General features: G+C 34.1%; 1 protein-coding gene across 3 annotated transcripts in view; it reads right to left on the reverse strand.

The window, feature by feature from the left end:
- Nucleotides 1-22978, reverse strand: part of SPAG16 (sperm associated antigen 16) — a 952656-nt gene that overhangs the window by 514 nt on the left and 929164 nt on the right. The gene's annotated exons all lie outside the window — the stretch shown is intronic.

Below are 22978 nucleotides of genomic sequence, written 5' to 3' on the forward strand. Positions count from 1 at the left end.
AAAATTTAAAATAAGGAAGTAAAGCCTAATGCCCCACCTATTTTATCAAATGCCCTCCTAGTCTCCTTATATTTGGGATTAATAACTAATTTTGAGAAGATGAGGGGGAAAGCAGCTAAGTAATAGAAGTTTCTTTTTCAAGTGAATTATTTGTGAAAAAATGTCCAAAGCATAGGTTTAAAATCTATGTCCCTATATAATGGGCAACTTACATGTTAAATTTTGCATTATACTTTGACTTGTTATAATTATGCTAAATCTTTAGTTATAATAATATACATTTATGCTTTAAAATTATGACACTTATGAACTTTTTTTTGGAGTTGAAGTGAAAATAAATACCTCCAGTTCAAGGATGACTTAGGTTTTTTTACTCTAATTTAAAATTCAAAATTCTGTTAAACTAAGTTTATATTACATAAGAGCTAAATATAGTACAGAGTATTCTCAATTTTTATACTGTAAAATTTTTAGTGAATAATTTCCTTCAAGTGAAAAATATATCAGCAATCCAATTCTAATGCTTTTATTAAGGAAGTCTGGTAGCAAACTATCAGGGAATTTAGAGATAAGCAAAAATAATGAAATATGTTTACATAAAGTCAGTATGTGGGGCAAAAAAGTATGAGAATAGGACTATCCATGGGATTATCTAATCATACTTAGAAGGTATATTATCATTCCAGTAATAATATTTAAAAGTGGTTAAACTGCCAACGTGCTAGATACTAGATTTTGTACCTGATGTGAATAATTTCATATAATCCTTGCAAGATCTAATGATAAAATAATATTAATTTCATTATATGGATGAACAAAGAGAGGTTTAGAAAGGTGAAGTAGCTTGCTCAAGAGGAGGTATGCATGATATGGAGGTATCGAGGGAGGTATCATTAAATCACAGTCACTTTGAATCCAGAGCCTGGGCTTTTAGTCTTGTGTTTTCCACACCCAGCATGGTATTGTTATCAAAGATGCCTTCTTGACAGATTTTAAGTAGGTGATATATTGTGAAAATAAAATTTGTTTCACAGTAAAAATTCTTTAATGATGTCATCAAAGTCACAGTGAAATATTTAATCACAAATTATACCCCAAAATATCATGAGTATTTTGAAAACAGAAAAGTTATAAAAGTAAAGCTAACCATGATAAATATGGCCTATTTGCAAACCTTTATAACTACTGGGCTTTTTCATCTAGAACAAAACCTGACACAGCAAAGATCCTTAGGATGGATTAGAGTGTCCAAAGAAGCAAATGTGAATATTTATTATAAACCCTCTTCTACTAAGTCTTTGCTGACAGAAGCATTACATATGGATTCTACTTCTAGCCTCATTCTATAGACAACTGCTGTTTGTGACTTTCCTAAGAGTCAAACAAATACCTTTTTGCTTGTAGTTTTCATACAACAGATAGGAAGGGGGTAAATATTATTTTCTATTTTTGAAATGAAACAGAACCAAAGCTCATAAAAAGGAAGATTTAGCTTTAAACCATTATCTTTTGTTGAAGTCAAATCTGTAAAAATCATAATTGTAAACATTTATAAAGGTTCTTGGTAATTTCTGAAAGTTCAATAAAATAGAGAACATAATATTAGAACCTAATGATAGGATTATATAATTCAGCACCATGCCTCAGGTGTTTCAAAAACTTGTGTTTGATAGAACAGACTTTAGTAAGTTAATGGTGAGGTTTTTCAGGTTTACTTGAACTCATTTACAGAAGATTGCAAGATTGTGATTATATATATATTAACTTATTCCTAAAATGTGTATAAATTTATAATCATGTTCAACTTTATTTAAAGTATATGGGATTATTACATGGCATACAATGTCTGACCTAAAATTAGCTTTACTGGGAATTGAGCTAAACCCTTTCTAGGCTAGAAGATTTTCAGAATTACTTACCAGGATGGGTCAATTACTATATTAGTATCTAGTGGGTGTGAGAGAGGTGGCACTCTCAAAAAAAAAATTACAGTATTATTATTGGTAGCATCTCTAGAAAGTGGAGTATTTACAGACATGTTTACAGGTATCTCTCTAAATATCCTGGTGATTGACAATGAAAAATAAATCAGAATATAAATCATTTGTCATCCCAATGCAGAGTCTTAATGACAAATTTGAAGAAGAACATTTATCTACAACTTGGTCAATGGAATAAAAATCTGGTACAGATAAAATTTTTAGCAGTACCACGAGAATTTATAAAAACTTGTGCTAATGTTTATGTTAAAGTTAATATGCCTCCTTAAAAATGTGAAATAACAAAAAATAAGTGATAAGTTATATATTTATACTTTATTTTATTAAAGTGTTATAACACAATTTAACCAAAACAATTGTCTTGTAACATGTAATTACTGAATTGTTTAAAAGGCAATTTAGCATAGTATTCTAACAAGAATAATTATACCAAGGTATGAATGCACATAGTCCATTAATATCACATAGATTGAAAATATCTGATTAAAAAACATAATCAACATTGATTTAAAAATAGAAATAGCCAAGTTGATTCATAAATGTATTTTACAATAAACTATAAATATTTGAATATTATATAAAAAATGACTTGCTTCTCTTCTTTTGTTAACATTTAAGTTATTAGGATAACCAAACTTCACAGAATGGGAACAAAATAAGCAGGCTGGGGAGAAGAGTAACATAATTTTGTGATTGCTATTCTTTCATATAAATAACTCAGTGTATATCAACAGCAAGTGCTTATGACTATCTCTTCACATATCTCTGAAAAACTTAATCAATTCTTGTTTTTATTTACCAAGATTTCAAAATACTTTATTGATTAAATCAGCATCTTTTTTGATGACCAATGGGGTTTGAATGAAAATTACATGTGTTGCTCTCTATTTTACTCTATTGGACGAATTTGCCATTTATTTTGGCTTAGAAGACAAGCAGTAAATTTCATCTATCCAAAGTATTGCTCTGCTATTAAGTGAGAAAGCCAACCTTTGAAAATTAGTAGGTCTCTGAAATTTTAGCTCCAAATAAACTTATACTTATAACTATCTTAAGATGATACAGCTTCTTACTGCTTTGTGTTAAAAAGAAACTTTTTGAAAAATGTGTTTAACAATATCTTGAGCAAAACTGTCTCAATTGGATTTGGAATAAAAACTTGAATATTTTAATATATTTGCTGATTTAAGCACATTAACAATAGAATCTCTTGAAGAAGTTTATAGAATGAATTAGCCCATTAAAGTCAAGTCATAAAATTTTATCTGGTTATATGTAATCACTTTGGATAAACCAACAAATTGGAAAGTCTTAATCTCATGCTAATGGAATGTGCAAATGAAATATTGGCACTTTTTCAAAGTGAAGGGTTTTTAATTAATTATAGATACACATATGTCTGAAAATTCAATTTGATTTTAAGAATACACACCTAGAATAGCCAAGAATTATTTAAAACTTTTCAACACTTACCTCCTAACCAAGACAAATTCTTCTTAAGATTACAATATATAGGGGTGCCCTGGGTAACTCAGTTGGTTAAGTGTCTGCCTTAGGCTCAGGTCATGATCTCATGGTCCTGGAATTGAGCCCTGCATTGGGCTCCCTGCTTAGTGGAGAACCTGCTTTTCCCTCCCCTCTGTCCCCTCTCCCCTGCTCATCTTCTCTTCCTCTCTCTCAAATAAATAAATACAATCTTTTTTTTTTTAAAGATTACAATATATATATATTTTTAAGACTTTATTTTTAAGTAATCTCTACATCCAACATGGGGCTCCAACTCACAACCTGAGATCAAGAGTCACTTGCTCTACCAACTGAGCCAGCTAGGTGCCTCAAGGTTACAATATTTTTGACCCCAATCGTGAGGAGTTAAGGTGTGATATAAGTAGGAGTACAAAGACTCTTACAACATTTTTAAAGTAGTTAGGATATGAGTATATTTCTTTGTCTTTCAGTTTTATCAGAATGACCTGAAATAGTAACCATCATTTATTGGGCATCTACAGCTCCATATGTTACTTCATATGTTCTGTACTTAACCCTCAGAAGTAGAGATTCTCCCTTTTTTAGCTAATGGAGAAAGGGACTCAGAAAAGGTAAATCTGGCATTTGGGTCAAAATCTTTACTGTTCAAGAAATCTGGCTTCATTTACTCACTTGAGTGTGTCTTTCATAAATTAAAATTCAGATAAGTGTGACACTTTGGGGCTTTTCTATGAATGCCACTGAATTTCATAGGTAAAAAGGCTCTTAAGCTTAATACTTGTGTTAATCTCATTAAGTCTTTTCAGTGTTGATTTTACTACTTTGTGGAACTCAGAAACTAAAACATCCATATTCTTGCAGGAGATATATGTATCTCCATTAATTCTTAAATACATAACCTTTTAAGGCATATATTGTACATATTAAAAATCAGACCCAACTGATAAAGATTCATGTTAAATCCCTTCTCACATTTCTAGCAAAATTATCTCTTTAGTTTTTTCCATTTCTATTTTGGATACTATATTATCTCTGTTTTCCAGACCTCAAAGTATAGTGACATTCATTTCTCACCTTTCCTCCTTCTCTATCCTTAGCCCAAGTTCTATCCATTCTTTTTTACTAATTTTCTATAGTTCATTAATTTAAAACTGTTAAGTCCTTGTTTTAATTTGGAAGGACTATTGAGATGGTACACCAAATGATCTTTTTATTATAATTTCTTTACTTTAAAATCTACATATTAACTCCTAAGGTGTTTCTTCAATTATGTCACTCCTATTTTAAAATACCATAAATTTGAATAGTACAACACCAAAAGCAGCCACAATAACAGCAGCAAAGAGGCTCCTTACAACTCTGACGTTCTCAGGTTTTGTTTTAGATCCAACCACCTCATTTTACAAACAGCTGAGATGAAATGCCTTGCCCAAGGTAAGAAAATGTATTTATGGCAGTTAAAGAACCTGGTTGAAATCAGATCTCTGACTACCAAATCTGTGCTTTTTTTTTTTTTTTTTTTTGCTATTGGCTTCTGACACTGAATAATGTTCTAGTATCTTAATAAGACTTTCAAGACCTCTGCACTCCCATACAAATCAGCATTTACTTAACCAACTACACTTTTACATGAATCCTATGTTCTCTATCAAATGATATGTCATCATTTCTTGAATATATTTTAAATTTCCCCATCTTTGGATTGTTGCTTCTGTTATTCTGTCTCGTGAAATATTTTTCTTTGCTATTTCCATAGTCCTCAACTATATCTTCCTAGTAAAAGTCAACCCATATATTAAGCCCCAGTTCAAAATTATTTTCTTCATCTTTTTGGTATAAGGCATCCCTAGTAGAGATCTTCCTATTCTGAACATTCATTGCATTTTATTGATACAATTCATGTGGTAATAAGATACCATAAATTATAGTTAACTGTGTATTTGTCTTACCTTCTTAACTTTGTAATTACTGGAAAACGGGCATGTCATATTTTTGCATTACTGCCCCCCCCCCCCAGCTTAATACATAGGCTGTTGTAATCCTCAGTGGTAGTAATAACAGTTTTCATGACTACTTTTTTTTTTTAGTCCTTGTTATTTGCCAAGCACTGCTCTAAGCCCTTTATACATGTTTTCTCATTTTATCCTTACTACAACCCTATGGGGTAGATATATAACTGCATTATACTATTATGGCATTTATGACTCACATGTAGCTATTGAACACTAGAAATGCAGCTGGTGCAACTTGAAATACACTATAATTGTAAAATGCTCACCAGATTTCAGACTTTAGGAAAAAAATACAAAATATTTTATTAATAATTTTATATTGAATACATGTGATAAAATATATTTTAAAATCAATTTCACCTGCTTTTTAAAAATGTTACTAAAAATTTAAAATTACATATGTGGTTCACTTTATATTTCTATTGGACAGTGCTAGCACGTATCCTACTTCATACAAGAAGAAAACTGGGCTTAGAGATGAAAGCAACTTCTCCAAGGCCACACAACTTAAGTATTGGAGTCTTGACTTGGGGGCTATATGACTCCAAATCTCATGGTCTTATCCTCTATGTCATGCCCTAAAACCTCCAGATGAATTTTTATTGATTGGCTCAATGTTGTCTCTCCTACTGTGATTAAGCTGCCCTTACTAAAATGCAATATGAGTCAGAGTAACATCTCTTGGGTGTGCAGCTCCAGTTTCCAGCTAAATCTGTGCTTGCTCATAGGAATACTTTAAAATTAATTTCTGTTTAAGTACAAGAAATATTTCAAAATTTCATTTCTGTGGTTACCCTAATGGCACTTATTGACTCCAAGAATCTTATTGTGCAATTAGCTTCCAGGGAATAAGGAGGGGTCTTAGAAAAGCAGCTTTTATTCTTTTAGAACTCAAAGAGCCCATCCATGTACCCAACATTCAACAGTGCCTTAGCAAAAATCAAAACAAATCAAAAACAAAACACCTCCACAACTTTAGATAAGTGTTTTATATTAAGATGTTATAAAAATTTGTCATTTTTTGTTCTAGGGGAAATAAACTGGAATATATCATCCTTCCAATGCTTATACTTTCAACATTGACTAACATCCTCTCAGACTCACCTAAACAATATTTTTGAATACAGTATACATTTTGTCCAATTCCTTACACTGATTGTTCATTAAAAGAGAGTTCTTGTTTTGTTGAAAGATTTCATCTTAATTTGTTTTGCATAAAGGATTCTTTTAGAATTAAATACAAAGTTAAATTGTTACAGTGATAAAATTATAAGGGAGAGTTATTGGGAACTCAGTTATTAATATGAAAATTGATATTCCCTAAAATTCCAAATAAAAATTATGAGATGCATAAAACTTTTTTTTTTTAATTCTGGTAAACATATAGTGTTATATTAGTGTCAGGTATACAATATAGTGATTCAACAATTCTATACATTACTCAGTGTTCATCATGAGAAGTGGACTCTTAATCCCCCCTTCCAGTTTTACCCATCTTCCCACCCACCTCCCCTCTGGTAACTGTCAGTTGGTTCTCTTTAGTTAAGAGTCTGTTTTCTGGTTTGTCTCTTTTTTCTTTGTTCATTTGTTTTGTTTCTTAAATTTCCCATATGAATGAAATCATATGGTATTGTCTTTCTCTAAGTGACTTATTTTGCTAAGCATTAAACTCTCTAGATCCATGTTGTTGCAAATAGCAAGATTTTATTTTTTTTATGGCTGAGTAATAATCCATTATATATATGGCACCTCTTCTTTATCCATTCTTCTATCAGTGGACACTTGGGCTGCTTCCATAATTTGGCTATTGTAAATAATGCTGCAATAAACATAGGGGTGCATATATCTTTTCAAATTACTGTTTCTGTATTCTTTGAGTAATATTCAATAGTGGAATTACAAGATCATATGGTAGTTCTGTTTTTAATTTTTTGAGGAACCTCCATACTGTTTTCCACAGTGGCTACACCAGTTTGCATTCCCACCAACAGTGCACAAGTGTTCCTTTTTCTTCACATCCTTGCTAACATTTATTGCTTGTGTTTTGATTTTAGTCATTCTGACAGGTGTGAGGTGATATCTCATTGTGGTTTTGATTTGCATTTCTCTGATGATTAATGATGAGCATCTTTTCATGTGTCTGTTGGCCATCTGTGTGTCTTCTTTGGAGAAATGTCTGTTCATGTCTTCTGCCCATTTTTAATTAGATTTTTTTTTGGTGTTGTATAAATTCTTTATATATTTTGGATACTAACCCTTTATTGAATATGTCATTTGTAAATATTTTTTTTTCCATCCAGTAGGTTGCCTTTTAGTTTTCTTGGTTGTTTCCTTTTCTGTACAGAAGCTTTTTGATGTAGTCCCAGTAGTTTATTTTTGCTTTTGTTTCCCTTGTCTCAGGAGACATATTTAAAAGGATGTTGCTGTGACCAACATCAGAGAACTTACTGCCTGTGCTCTCTTCTAGAATTTTTATGGTTCGGGGTCTCACATTTAGGTCCTTAATCCATTTTGAGTTTATTTTTGTGTATGGTATAAGAAAGTGGTCCAGTTTTATTCTTTTGCACATAGCTGTCCAGTTTTCCCAAGACCATTTGTCTTTTATCTACTCCATATTTGTGCCTCTTTTGTTGAAGATTAATTGACCATATATTCATTTCTGGGCTCTCTATTCTGTTCCATTGATCTATGTGTCTAATTTTGTACCATACCATTCGGGTTACTACAGCTTTGTAGTATATCTTGAAATCTGAAATTGTGATATCTCCATCTTTGTTCTTCATTTTCAAGATTGCTTTGGTTATTTGGGGTCTTTTGTAGTTCCATACAAATTTTAGGATTATTTGTTCTAGTTCTGTGAAAATGCTGTTGATAATTTGATAGAGATTGCATTAAATTTGTAAATTGCTTTGGGTATCATGGGAATTTTAACAATATTTGTTCTTCCAATCCATGTGCATGGAACATCTTTCCATTTCTTTGTGTCATCTTCAGTTTTTTCATCAATATTTTGTGGTTTTCAGAGTACAGGTCTTTCACTTCCTTGGTTAAGTTTATTCCTAGGTATTTATTATTTTTGGTGCAATTGTAAATGGGATAGTTTTCTTAATTTCTTTCTGCTGCTTCATTATTAGGGTATAGAAATGCAAGAGATTTCTGTATATTGATTTTATATCCTGTCACTTTATGAATTCATTTATCAGTTCTAGTAGTTTTTTGATGGAATCTTTAGGGTTTTCTATATATAGTATCATGTCATCTGCAAACAGTGAAAGTTTTACTTTTTCCTTACCAATTTGGATGCCTTTTATTTCTTTATCTTTTCTGATTGCTTTGGCTAGGACTTCTAGTACTCTGTTGAATAAAAGTGTTGAGAGAGGACATCCTTGTCTTGTTCCTAATCTTAGGGGAAAATCCTGTTTTTTACCATTAAGTATGATGTTAGCTGTAGGTTTTTCATGTGGCCTTTTTTATGTTGAGGTATATTCCCTCTAAACCTACTTCATGGAGGGTTTTTATCATGAGTGGATGTTGTACTTGTCAAATTCTTTTTCTTTATCTATTGAGATGGTCATATGGTTTTTATCCTCTCTTATTGATGTGATGTATCATGTTGATTGCTTTGTGAATATTGAACCACTCTTGAAGTTGATCATTGGTGAGTGATTTTTTTTAATGTATTGTTGGATTCAGTTTGCTAATATGTTGTTGAGGATTTTAGCATCTATGTTTATCAGAGCTATTGCCCTGTAGTTCTCTTTTTTGTTGTGTCTTTATCTGGTTTTAGTAACGAGGCAATGCTGGCCTCATAGAATGAATTCAGAAGGTTTTCTTCCTCTTATATATTTGGAACAGTTTAAGAAGAATGGGTATTAAATCTCCTTTAAATGTTTGCTAGAATTCACCTGTAAAGTCATCTGGTCATGGACTTTGTTGGGAGTTTGTTTATTAAAAACTTAATTTCACTGCTGGTAATCAGTGTGTTCAGATTTTCTCTTTCTTCCTGATTCAGTTTTGGAAGGTCCTGTTTCTAGAAATTTATCCTAGGTTGTCCAATTTGCTGGCATATAATTTTTCATAATATTCTCTTACAATCCTTTGTATTTCTGTGATGTTGCTTGTTATATCTCCTTGTTCATTTCTAATTTTATTCGAGTCATCTCTCTTTTTTCTTTTTTTAAAATGTATCTGGCTAAAGGTGTATCAACTTTATCTTTTCAAAAAAACCAGGTCCTGGTTTCATTGGTATGTTCTATCGTTTTTTAGTTTATATTTCATTTACTTCTGCTCTAATCTTTATAATTCCTTTCTTCTACTAGTTTTGAGTTTTGTTTTTGTTCTTCTATCTCCTTTAGGTGTAAAGTTCAGCTATTTAAGATTTTTCTTGCTTCTTAAGGTAGGCCTGTATTGCTATAAACTTTCCTCTTGGAACAGCTTTTGCTGCATCCCAAAGATTTTGGACTGCTGTTCTTTCATTGTCATTTATCTCCATGTATCTTCTTATTTTCTCTTTGATTTCTTAGTTGAACCATTCATTGTTCCATAGCATGTTATATAATCTCCAGATATTTGTGTTCTTTCCAGATTTTTTTTTTCGTGGTTGATTTCTAGTTTCATAGTAATGTGGTTGGAAAAGATGCATGGTATGACTGATCTTCCTGAATTTGTTGAGACTTGTTTTGTGGCCAAATATGTGATCTATTCTGGAGAATGTTCCATGTGCACTTTAAAAGCATGTGTATCCTGCTGTTTTATGATGGAATGTTCTGAATATATCTGTTAAGTTCATCTGGTTCAACAGAGGATCAAAGCCTCTGTTTCCTTGTTGATTTTCTGTTTGGATGATCTATCCATTGATGTAAATGGGGTGTTAAAATCCACTACTATTACTGTATTACTATCAATTACTTCTTTTATATTTGTAATTAACTGCTTTAGGTATTTGGGTGCTCCCCTGTTGGGTGCATAAATATTTGAAATTGTTATATCTTGTTGGATTTTTCCTTTATGATTATATAGTGTCCTTCTTTGTCTTTTGTAGCAGTCTTTGTTTTAGTCTATCTTGTCTGATAGAAATATCGCTACCCTGGCTTGCTTTTCACTTCCATTGACATGGTAAATGCCTTTCCATCCCTTCACCTTCAATCTGAATGTGTCTTTATTTCTGAATTGAATCTCTTGTAGGCAGCATATAAATGGGTCTTGCTTTTTTATCCATTCTGTCACGCTGTGTATTTTGATTGGAGCACTTAGTCCATTCATTTACATTCAGTTATTACTGATAGGTATATACATATTGCCATTTTGTTACTTGTTTTATGATGGTTTTGTAGTTCTCTGTTCTCTTGCTTTTTTCTCTCTCAGTTTGCTGGTTTTCTTTAGTGATGTACTTTGATTCTTTTCTCTTTATCTTTTGCATATCTATTACTGGTTTTTGATTTGTGGTTACCATTTGGTTTGTATATAACATCTTGTGCATATAGCAGCCTAAATTAAGTTGATGGTCATTTCATTCTTTACTCCTCTCCCCCCCTATTTTAGATATGTGGTGTCATACTTTACATCATTTTATTTTGTGAATCCCTTGATGGATTTTTATAGATATACTTTTTTATGTTTCTGTGCTTCCTATTTTTCTTATGCTTAATGGTCTTTCCTTTCCACTCAAAATGTTCCCTTTAACATTTCTTACAGGGCTGATTTAGTGGCCATGAATTCCTTTTTTCATCTCTGATTGGTCCTTTTTAATGCTTTCTATTTCTTTGTTAAGGATCTCAGTGAGGTCCTCCACTCTTTTTCCAGTCTAGTGAGTATCTTTATGACCCTTATTTTAAATTCTCTATCAGCCATGTTACTTGTCTTTGTTCTGTTTAGCTCTCTTGGTGTGATTTTGCCCTGTTCTTTCATTTGGGACATATTCCTCTGTCTCCTCATTTTGTCTAACTCTCTGTGTCTGCTTTTATGTGTAAGGAAAGTTGGTTACATCTACTGCTCTTGAAAATAGTGGCCTTATGGAAAGAAGTCCTATAGTGCCCTGAAGTGCAGTGTCCCCTGTTCACCAGAACCTGGTGCTTTAAGGGTGTTTCCTATGTGTGTTGCATGCACCATACTACAGTGGCTCAGCTGCATTTGCCTTCAGTCCAGTCATCAGCGATGACTTTCTTTGTTTGTCATAGGTAGGGTTTTGTCTCCCTGTGTTGTTAGTGGGCCAGTCTGGGCTACCTTGGGCTTGAGTTGAGTCCAACCAGGCATTTGCCAGAGATGAAGTAACACAGAACTGAAGGGTGCTTTCCCTGAGAAGCCTTTGTTGGTGGGCAGGACCTACAGTCAGACCAGTTGTCTGTCCCCTGTCCACTGCTGGGAGTGTGTGGTTATCTTCTCTTCCTGGCAGGAGTCACTTGGAGGGGTGCTGGCCCTTGTTGGGGCCGCTTGCACACTGTCAGCTCATGGCACCATTTTGGATGGTCTCCTGCCAAGAATGTAGGAGAATGTGGGGCTGGAATACACATTGCCAGCAAGGTCTGCAGTGGTCTGCTGCAGGAGGGCATTTGCAACTGCCTGATTGGGGCAGACAGGGTTGGAGGAGACAGATCAGCTGAAGATTACAGGGGCAGGGCATGCAGTGTTAGCAGTGTTTGCTATGGGAGGAGACCTGGAGCTAAGGCCTGGCTGGAGGGGGAGTGTCTGCAGGAGAATGCAGGGGAAGGGCACAGTCTTAGCAAGGAAGTTAGCAAATTAGGTGGAGAGTGTTGGTGTTGTGCTGGTTCCCATAGGGGTCCTTATATCTAGACTGGGGACTGGGGGAGGGAAATGGCAACCACCAGCTACTTTGTTCCTGGAGAAGTTCCCCAACAATTCTTGTCTCTCTAGCACACACTCTGAGATTAGTAAAGAAATCTCCTTCCCATATACTCCAAGTATTTTTCAAACTGCTGTTTCTATGCTGTATCTCTGTGGGGCTGCCAGCTATACTCTTTAAAGTCAGAGACTCAGCTTCCTATTGCCCTCCTGGCTCTCCCAGAGCCAAGCCAGATTATTTTGAAGTTCCAGGTGTTAAACCCTGCTGATTATAAGAACTTGCAAAATTATCCCCCTTTGGTTTTCAAAGTCAAAAGTTATGGGGAGTCATCTTCCTTGTGTGAGTTCCCCTTGCTGTGTGCCTGGTGTGAAGGTCTGTTTCTGTCCCCTCTTCACAACCTCAGTGTTCCTCCCGTGTACAGTCCCACAGGTCCTTTTAGCCCCTGACCACATCTCTGCCCTTCCTATTCTCTTCAATGTGACCTCTCCTCTACCTTTTGCTGTGGAGAGTCCACTCTGCCCGTCATTTATACTGATGTGGGTTATCTACTTGTATCTGTGGGATGAGGAAAGCTTAGGATCCTCCTACTCTGCCCTGTTCTCTCTCTCCCTCACATATAACAGTTTAATAAAATAAATTGGTAGTCAAGTTTTAAAAAGATTCTGCTTCAACACTTTCCAAAGTAGTATATTCACTGGCCAAAATGATGCCATTTGTAATGGAACATCTAAATAAGGAAAAAAGGTAGTGTAGATTTTAAAATTTCTAAATTATGTTGACAGGAATCTTTGATTTTTCTTTATTGGAGTAATAATTCACCACACTAATAAATGTATCAGAAGTTGAGCTTTGAAAATTGAGCTTCTTTGGAAAAATCTTCCATTGCCCAATGAGCCATCAGTTATCAGGTACTTTTGGCTAAGGCAACTGGGGTTTCATATATTGTTTGGGTAAAGAGAATAGAATACTGTTTAAGGAGATTCATTAAATGCCATATATATTGAAGCTATAAACTTATTGTTTGGGAAGTTAATTTAGAAGACACACTTTTCTTTTTACCCTGTGTCTGTACACTTACAGCAATATTAAGAGTCAACAGTTGACTAAAACTGTGCAATTTTCTATTATATCATTAGGAATAACATCATTCTGGGATACCAAGGTGGCTTAGTTGGTTAAGTGTCCGCCTTCAGCTCAGGTCATGATCCCAGAGTCCTGGGATTGTGTCCCACATTGGGCTCCCTGCTCAGTAGGGAGCCTGCTTTTCTCTCTGCCTGCCACTTCCCCTGCTTGTGCTCTTTCTCTATGATAAATAAATAAAAATCTTAAAAAAAGAAGGAATAACATCATTCTGGATTAAACACATATGTCTGCATGAATGAAATTCTGCTATAAGAAATAGAAGCAGACTCAAAACTTTTATTACAAATAATGAAAATAGGGTGCCTGGGTGGCTCAGTTGGTTAAGCAACTGCCTTTGGCTCAGGGCATGATCCTGGAGTCCTGGGATCAAGTCCCGCATCAGGCTCCCTGCTGGGTGGGGAGTCTGCTTCTCCCTCTGACCCTCCCCCCTCTCATGTGCTCTCTCTCTCTCTCATTCTTGCTCTCTCAAATAAATAAATAAATAAAATCTTAAAAAAATAATGAAAATAATAAATACATCACTGCATTTCTCATTAAAATAACCAGTATTTTCTCATGATTAATCATGCTTTGCCTAAAGTTTGGATATGTTCCCCACAAAGAAACAAAAATACCCATTTTACATTTCATGCAAATTAGTCTCATACACAGATCATAGGAAATTTGTTTATCACAAATACACAAAAGTGAAATCTAAAAAAATTGTGTGCCACTTATAACATATCAGAGAAAAGAGGCTTTGATCAATAAGGAAATGATTTTTATACACATCAGAACCAATTTGAAGCAATTCTCTCAATCAATATAGATAGGCAGAAATGCTTTTCAGCATTTATTACCTGTGGAGAGTATTATTGATTAATTGTATTGATTTTTGTAATGCATGTGGAGAGGAATCTGTTGTTTCTTTAAAAGATGCCTCAAAATGAAAAGTATCAAGAAACTAAGTTTTGAGGATTTGCATTAAAGGCTCAACCTGGGTCATTACTCAGAATTTCAAAAACACCATTGAAGGAGATATGAAATTTGAATTAGTTTATTTTGCATCCTATTGCTAATCAATAAATTTCAGAGAAAAAATTAGTTGGAATTTAATTTTCCTAAATGCCTGTAACAATTTATAAACTTTTCTAGTATTTTTACTATGTATATGCTTGCTAAAGGACCTTATCTTTTCTTTGTGTCAAAGATAAACATGTTAATAAATAAATGCACTTTAAATTTCTTTAGCTAAAACTTGTGCCATAAAAAGGACAACAAAGAGAGCAGGGAAGTCTTCACTATCTTGTTTTAGGACTGTAGTCAAGCGTATATGCATATCTTACTTGGAGTAGATAATATGTAATGGCTACAACAGTTGCTGAAGATAAAAATCTACCATTATTTAAATTTAGTATGGAATGTTATTAAGCAAGTAAATTTTTCCCCACGGAGTATGTTTTATATGTTTGCTCTAAATACGCAGTTTTAAATAAGTATAATAATTATGTTTGTCTTTTACATGAAATTCACATCTTGTTTAGGAAAGCAGTTCTTTGACACCACAGAAATTCCTAAATTTTAGCAGGTGAATAAATCCAAAACATAAAGTCTTTCCTTGCTAGGAACAGAACTTTGGTCTTATAAATTTTCCCCTAATAAGAGAGCATGAATGAATATCTTCTTGAACAGGTGCTTTCCTACATGATCTGTCTTCTGAATATTATAGAAATCCCTTGTGAGATGCACCTAAAGTCCTAAAAATGTTCTAACTAATTATTGAATCTATTTAGAATATCAACAGCCACCTGCTTTCATTAAGAAATCCTTGTAGAGCTGTTTCCTAACTTGGTCCTCACCTATGCAGCTGATCAGTGTTGAAATAATATTTATTCAGGGACCCCATGCACCTGGAGCTTTGCAAACATTTCAGAAAATCTCTTAGTGATGTCAGAGGAAAATCTAGTTTTGGTTCATTTCTGGAGATCAGAAAACTATGGTAAAGTGTGATTCAGAGCAAGTCATAGACTGATATTTTCTTCCCCACTGTTCATGAGTTGAGAAAGGACCCAAAGGCTTATATTTTATAATAAAAATTTAATTAAACTTTAATTTTTATATTATAAAGTAGTAAAACCACCTTTAGTATCTCTCATTTTTCACTATTTAAGCCATAACATTTACTACATTTCAGACTTATAGAGTTCTAATATTTTAGGAGTTTTTCTCTTCATGGACATTGTGTCAGCACTAACTTCATTATGAAGAAATAGCACTACTTAAGCAAGGAGTTTTTTCTGTGGGGAAGAAAATACTGTCAGCTTCCATTAGTTAATGTTGAGGTGGTGAATTAGTAATAATTGTATCCTTATTTTTAGAACTTCATTCTTCCTTCTGCAGGGCAACATCATGCATTGGGTGAAAGTGGCTAAGCGATAAGAATTACAGCCAAGATGATATCGCCTCTCCCCAAAAGAAGAAAAGAAAATCAAATGTGAAAATCCTGAGTAAGTTTAGAGTGGCTAAATACTTAAAGCTAGAATAATCTGCTGGGTTTTAGAAAATCATTAAACTCTCTGAAATCATAGAGAGACTGCCTAAATTCCAAATCTTTCACAATTCATTACCTGAGGAAATACAGACCTAACACCTAATTGATAGTTAACTTTAAAATGGTTTGAAGTGGTTGATAATAAAAGATAAAATCACTGCTTTCCATTTATGAATATCTACTGTTTTCTGAATATTTTCTATTATGTGATTTTAAAAAACTGCATGTGAAGTAAACATTTTCACTTTTATAGGTAAAGATAATGAATCATAGTGAAGGTAAGTAACATCGTCAAAGTAACAGAGCTGTTAGTGCAAGAATGCCAACCCAAATGTCTATAAACTTTTTCTATTCTACATCCTGGGGAGAAAGGAAAGTAGTTATGCTAGAAAGCTAAGCTAATTTGGCTGCTACATGAAGGGCTAAATTTATATTAACTCATAATTCTATGAAGGCATCTTTATGAATATCTAAAGTAATATTCTAGTATATTACATTTGGATGACCTGGCTTTATACATCATAGAAAATTTAAAGCAACATGTGATTAGTTTATTCTTTTTTTTAAATAAAATTTTAAATTTTATTTTAATTGAACTATAGTTGACATTGTTAGTTTTAGGTGTACAACATAGTAATTCAACATTTTATATGTATTACAAAATGCTTACCATGATAAATTTAGTCATCTTAAAGTTATTATACTATTGACTATATTCCTTATGTTGTATTTTATATCCCTGTGATTTATTTATAACTAAATTTGTAGCTCTTAATCCCCTTCACTTATTTCACCCATCCTTCTCCACCTGTCTGACAGCCACCATTTTGCTCTGTATTTATGACCCTTTATTTTGTTTTGTTCTGTTTTTTAGATTCCACATATAAGCAAAATCATACAGTATTTGTCCTTTTTGGTATGATTTATTTCACTTAACATAATGCCCTCTAAGTCCATCCAAGCTGTTGCAAATGGCAAGATTTCATTCTTTTTTATGCTAAATATTCCACTGTGTATGTGCGTGGTATGTGTATGCCACATCTTCTTAATCCATTCATCTATTGATAGACACTTAGGTTGCTTCCCTATCTTGGCTATTATAAATGATGCTGCAATAACCATGGGGGTGCATATATCATTTCAAATTAGTTTTTTTTTTTCTCTCCATGTGTCTGTTGGCCATCTACATATGTCTTTTTTGGGAAAATGTCTATTCATGTCCCCTTCTGCCCATTTTAAAGTTTTTTTTTTTTTTTTTGGTGTTGGTCTACATGATTTTTTGGTATATTTTGGATATTAAACCCTTACCAAATAGATCATTTGTAAATATCTTCTCCCATTCAGTAGGTTGCCTTTTCATTTTTTTTTTTTATGGTTTCCTTTGCTGTGCAAAAGCTTTTCAGTTTGGTATAATCCTAGTTGATTTTTGCTTTTATTGCCTTGCCTGAGGTGCCAAAAAATATATATATGTTGCTAAGACTGATGTTCAAGAGTTAACTGCCGATATTCTCTTTCAGGAATTTTGTGGTTTCAGGTCTCACAATTAGGTCTTTAATCCATTTTGACTTTTGTGTATGGTGAAAGGAAGTAGCCTCGTTTTCCCAACACCATTTATTGAAGAGACAGTCTTTTCCCTATTGTATATATTGCCTCCATTGTCACAGATTAATGACTATATAGGTGTGGGCCCTCTATTCTGCTCCACTGATCTGTGTATTTTGGTGTGAGTACCATACTGTTTTGATAACTATAGCATTGCAGTATAGTTAGAAATCTGAAGTGTGTATGGTTGGTTGAGTGGTGATGAATTCCCTTTTCTTTTTCCTTGGGAAACTCTTTCTCCTTCATTTCTGAACGATAACCTTGCTGGGTGGAGTATTCTTGGTTGTATATATTTTTTTTTCCTTTTAGCACTTTGACTTTATCATGGACACATCTTTCTGGCCTGCAAAGTTTCTGCTAAAAAATCAGCTGATAACCTTATGGGGACCCCTTTGTACAAAACTAGTTCCTTTCTCTTGCTGTTTTTAAGATTCTCTCTTTGTCTTTACTTTTTTTAATTATTATGTGCCTTGGTGTAGACCTCCTTGGGTTCATCTTGATTGCAGTGCTCTCTCCTCTCCTGGACCTGGATGTCTGCTTCCCTCCCCAGATGAGAGAAGTTTCAAAGTTTTCTACCCCTTCTTCTCTCTCTTGTCCTTCTGGAACTCCTAAAATGCAAATGTCATTACACTGGATGTTATTGCAGAGGTCCTTTAACCTATCTTCATTTTTTAAATGTTTTCTTTTTGCTCTTCAGCTTGGTTGTTTTCCATTACTCTGTCTTGCAGATTGACAGTTTATTCTTCTGCATTCTCTAATCTGTTGTTCTATCTCTCTTGTATTCATTTCAGTTTGTATTTTTTAGCTCTGCTTGGTTCTTTTTTTTAAATATTTTTTTCTAGCACTCTGTTGATATCACGAAGTTCATCTACTCTTCTCTCAAGTCTGGTTAGTATTTCTGTTACCATTACCTTTCATAGATACATTGCTTCCATTTCATTTAGCACTTTTTCTGTGGCTTTGTCTTATTCTTTCGTTTGGAACATAATTTTCTGTCTCCTTATTTTGACACTGTATTTGTATGTATCAGGTAAATCATCACAGCTCTTGGTTTTGAAAGTAGTGGCCAAATGTTGAAGGCCTCCTGTGGGGCCCAGAAACACAATTTTCCCTGCTACCAGATGCTCCAGTGAGGTCTCCAGTGTAGGCTGCTTTCACCCTCCTGTTGTGACTGAACTGTGATGGCAGTGAGCAGTGCTGGCTACCCCTTTCCTAGGGTAGGAGTTGCTTTGGAAGAGCACTGGTCCTGGTTGAGACTGAACTGGATATGTTGGGTTGGTAGCCACTTTGGGGGGTGCTGGTCCTGATCAAGGCTGCCTGCCATGTGTGGCAGGGTTAGGAGCTGCTCTGGAGGTGTATCTGCCAGGGCAGAAGGTTGGGTGGAGTGGGTCCACAGGAGAATGCCAGGGCTGTGCAAACAGTGCCAGCAAGGTAAATGAAGAGTGTCAAAACTGGCACCATGGCCCAGATGCTTTTCAAATTGCTTTCTCTGTGATAAGTCTTAGAGCAAGGGAGATTGTGGGGGCCCTTTAAGAACAAAGTCTGTTCCTTATCGCTCTCTGGCTCTCCTGGAGTTAATGTTGATTTTCAAAGCTCCCAGAGTTAAGCTCCACTGTTTATCAAAGCCAGGCATTATGGGTGCTTGTCTTCCCAATTCAGATCCCCGGGGTGGGTGGTGCCCAGTGAGGGGCTTGAATCCTTTGCTCTAAATGAGGACCCCCATGCCTGTGCTTTCCTTCCTGTTTGTGGGCTGCCACGCCGGGTATTTGGTTCCTGATCAGAGTGCATTTCTGCCCCTCCTACTCTTCTTGATGTGGCCTTTTCTTTATATCTTCAACTATGGAACTATTCTACTAGTTTTCTCATCATTTTCAGAGCTGCTTTATATATAGTTGAACCCTATGTGGGTCCATGGGAGGAGGTGAGGTTGGGATCTTCCTCCTTTGCCATCTTCCTGTGAGTTAAACTAGTTCCTTTATCAGTCTTTCTCCATCACATGTTTTCACTCTTACCCTCTTTTCTGGCATTCAACTTGCATCAAATGGGCTTTTGCAAGGAGCTAGAAGACAATTTGAGATTAAAGGCACTGATAAATACTTAGGGTTTAAGTAATGAGATATAATGATTTAGATATATACATGAGGCATTAAAAAAGGTAATTTAAAAAGTTATTTTAAAAAATAGTTTGATTTGTCTGAATAGATGGAATGTTAGAACATTTTCAGTTACAAGTGAAAGAAAATCAACCCAAAGTGTCAAAGAGAAAAAACAGTTTAAAAAATATACTTATAACCCAGAAATAATTGGAACAAGAGGCTAAAATGATGTTATAAGAGTGCCATCTCTCATTGTCTCTCAGCTCTGCTTTCTGCAGTGTGAATTCATAACCAGGCAGGCTCTCTCCTCTTGGTGTTCCCAGCAGATTCAGGTTCATAGCCTCCCAGTACCTCTATTGCCCAGCAGTTTCATATTGGGTAAAAATGTCCCTGATTAGGTAGCTTGGATTGTGTGCTTGGATCATTTCTGAACCAATTATATGAATGGCAGGTGGAAGGGTGTGATGGACCAGGCCAGGACTATGTGCCCATACAACCATTAAGAGTGCACAAGTAGAATTACCTAAAGAGAGATCAAGATGCTGTTATTAAAGAGGAATGCTGCATAGAAAAAAAGATCTTCAGATAGTCATTCTAGGTGTGTAAAACCAGAGCCAATTTTTTCATTAAAGAAAATTAACCACATTCTGGGCCATTGAAACAATGCTTTACTTTCCATTGCTTTTCTATTTGGCAATCCACCTCATTCCATACCCTTGACTCTTAAAGGCTCTTAAGCACATAAATGGTATCTGGCTTTATTAAGAAATCAGCACAATTATTAAACAGTTTGCCAATGTTTGGGGTCCTTTGATTTGTAGTAAGGCTATAAAATGCAACAAAATCATAAAGAAAACTGCAGAATGGGTGGGGGTGAAGTGGGAATTACCACTGCAAAGGAACACAAAGAACTGAACACCTGTTGACGAGCAATCTGTGTTAGAAAATGAAAAATATTCCATAAACTCAAGGCTCTTTTGCATTTATAGATACTATGATTATTAATATCTGAGTGACATTCATATACCAGAATATACCTCCCCAAAGAAACACCATCCTAGTAAGTTACATTGAATTTTTTTTAAATCAAATAGAGAATAAGATTGTTATACTCTCTAAAGTTAGAAAATATATCACAGATTTTGTAAGGCCTCAGTGTCTTTAGGAAAAAAAATTAACTTAGAAGAGCCCTTAAAAAGAGAGTTTTAAGTTTCAGTGACAATCTTGCACATGTTCTTAAGACCTTGATATGGTTCTTAAGAATTCTGAATACTAAAAAAATATACAACCCAATAGATAAAGGTTGTTTTATGAAGTCATTATCTTAAGAAACTATACTATTTTTGTTATAGTGTTTAAACTTAAAAAAAATTGTTTGGAAATCACTTCTCAGTAAAACACATGAAAATGAGGGGAGGGGATTGATGAAACAAAAATGACAAAAATCTTGATAATTGTTGAACCCAGGTGATGAGCAAATAAGGCTCATTATATTGTTTTCTCTACTATTACATGTTTAAAAAACAAAAATTAAAAATAGTCACATAAGATCATCATTACTCTATAGTCATATCTTATATTTAGAATTTAAATTATTAAGAAGTGCAACCTTTTTTTAGAACTAGATATATGTACCCTGTGTCTAAGTAAAGCTGTTAGCATCTAAAGAGCCAGAGAGTTATAAAGATACTAAATATAAAAATGTGTTAGAAAAACGAAACCATGATGAGATCAATAGATCCTTTTCAATTGTAATTATATGTGTATATATATATCACTTAAGAAGATGTTACTAAGTGTTAAAAAGTAGGTGCCTTAAATTTTTTGTCTTTAACTCTTGTTCATAACTCAATTAGAATTCAAAATTAGTTTCTCTAAATTATGAATCATACCATATGATTTCAAGTATTTAAATGAAATACTAAAATCTGTAGGCTGGTATAGGGAACAATTATTTACCCAAAGAATTGATGACAGTAAGCCATGCTGATATTAAAAAATAAGTTCAAACTCAAAATTTTGATTCCTAGAGTTATCACTGTATAGCTCCAACTAGACTTAAAAAGAGTTGCCTATGTACATGCCCCTTGTACTATAGAGACTAAAATAATACAAAGATTTTCATTAAAAGGCATTATCCATCATACCCAGAAAGAAGATTGAAAAAAACAGAATGAACTTCCTGGCTTATACTACAAATTGGCCAATGGTAGTGCCTAAATACATCAGATAATTGTTCCACAAGCTATGTCACATTGATTACACAGTCTTGGTGGTACATTTCTTATGACTAAAAAGAGATTCCATTTAAAATAAATTAGACATGATTTTGACTTTCTAAATTAGTATTCTCTTCCAAAATAGCACAATATTAGGCCTTTAAAAGTTATTTTTAGAGAAATCTAAAACAGAATCTTTGATGTTTCTCTTTTCTAGGAATTAATATTTCAATATTTCTCACATTTTTTCCATTTCTTTAGCTTTATGCTATGCGTGTTATAAGGCATGAAGTTTCTAAAATATTTTCATTTTTAAAAATATTTATTTATTCATGAGAGACAGAAAGAGGAGCAGGGAGCCTGATGCAAGACTTGATCTCAGGACCCCGGGATCACTACCTGAGCTGAAGGCACTTGCTTAACCAACTGAGCCACCCAGGAACCCAAATATTTTCATTTTCAATCAAATGTGAACATGTCTCTGAAGATGTATAGAATCATGTTTAACTCTGGACATAAGACGCACATACATTTTGACTTACCTGATCCTAACTGATATACATGACAACCTATTTTGCTGGATAACTATTTTATAATTTTGGCAAAAGCATTTATAAAAAACATGTCCTTTTCCTAGACCTAAAAATACTAATTCCCATCTATTACATACTTAATGCAATCACTATCTTATCACTACCTTTTATGTTTGTTATTCAATGAACTAGTCAAAGAGAAAGAAAGAACTTTTTTCCTAAACTCGATATTCTTGAACCAAGCTTTTCCATCTGGTGAGAGAAAGGACACAGCAAGACTAAGCCAAATCTTGCATATTTCCTTCAGGGGTTGCCAGCCAAAAAACAGGGCACGATTGTAGGAAAACTGTATTATAACATCCAACCAAGACAAGGAGAAGCAATCCTTAAGCCATCTGAGATTCATGAAAATGTCTTTAACTTCCAGAAGAGAGATGGCAAGACTGCTTCTATAGGAGATATTTTCATTTTTTTATTGAGGCAACATATAATACTGATTTAACCATAACTACTATAGGTTTATAATGATAAATAACACTCCTCTACCCTAAATCTT

The sequence above is a fragment of the Callorhinus ursinus genome, unplaced genomic scaffold, assembly GCF_003265705.2.
Source record: "Callorhinus ursinus isolate GAN/ISIS: 27379988/994484 unplaced genomic scaffold, GSC_fseal_2.0 scaffold2, whole genome shotgun sequence".
In the NCBI taxonomy this organism is placed as follows: Eukaryota; Metazoa; Chordata; class Mammalia; order Carnivora; family Otariidae; genus Callorhinus; species Callorhinus ursinus.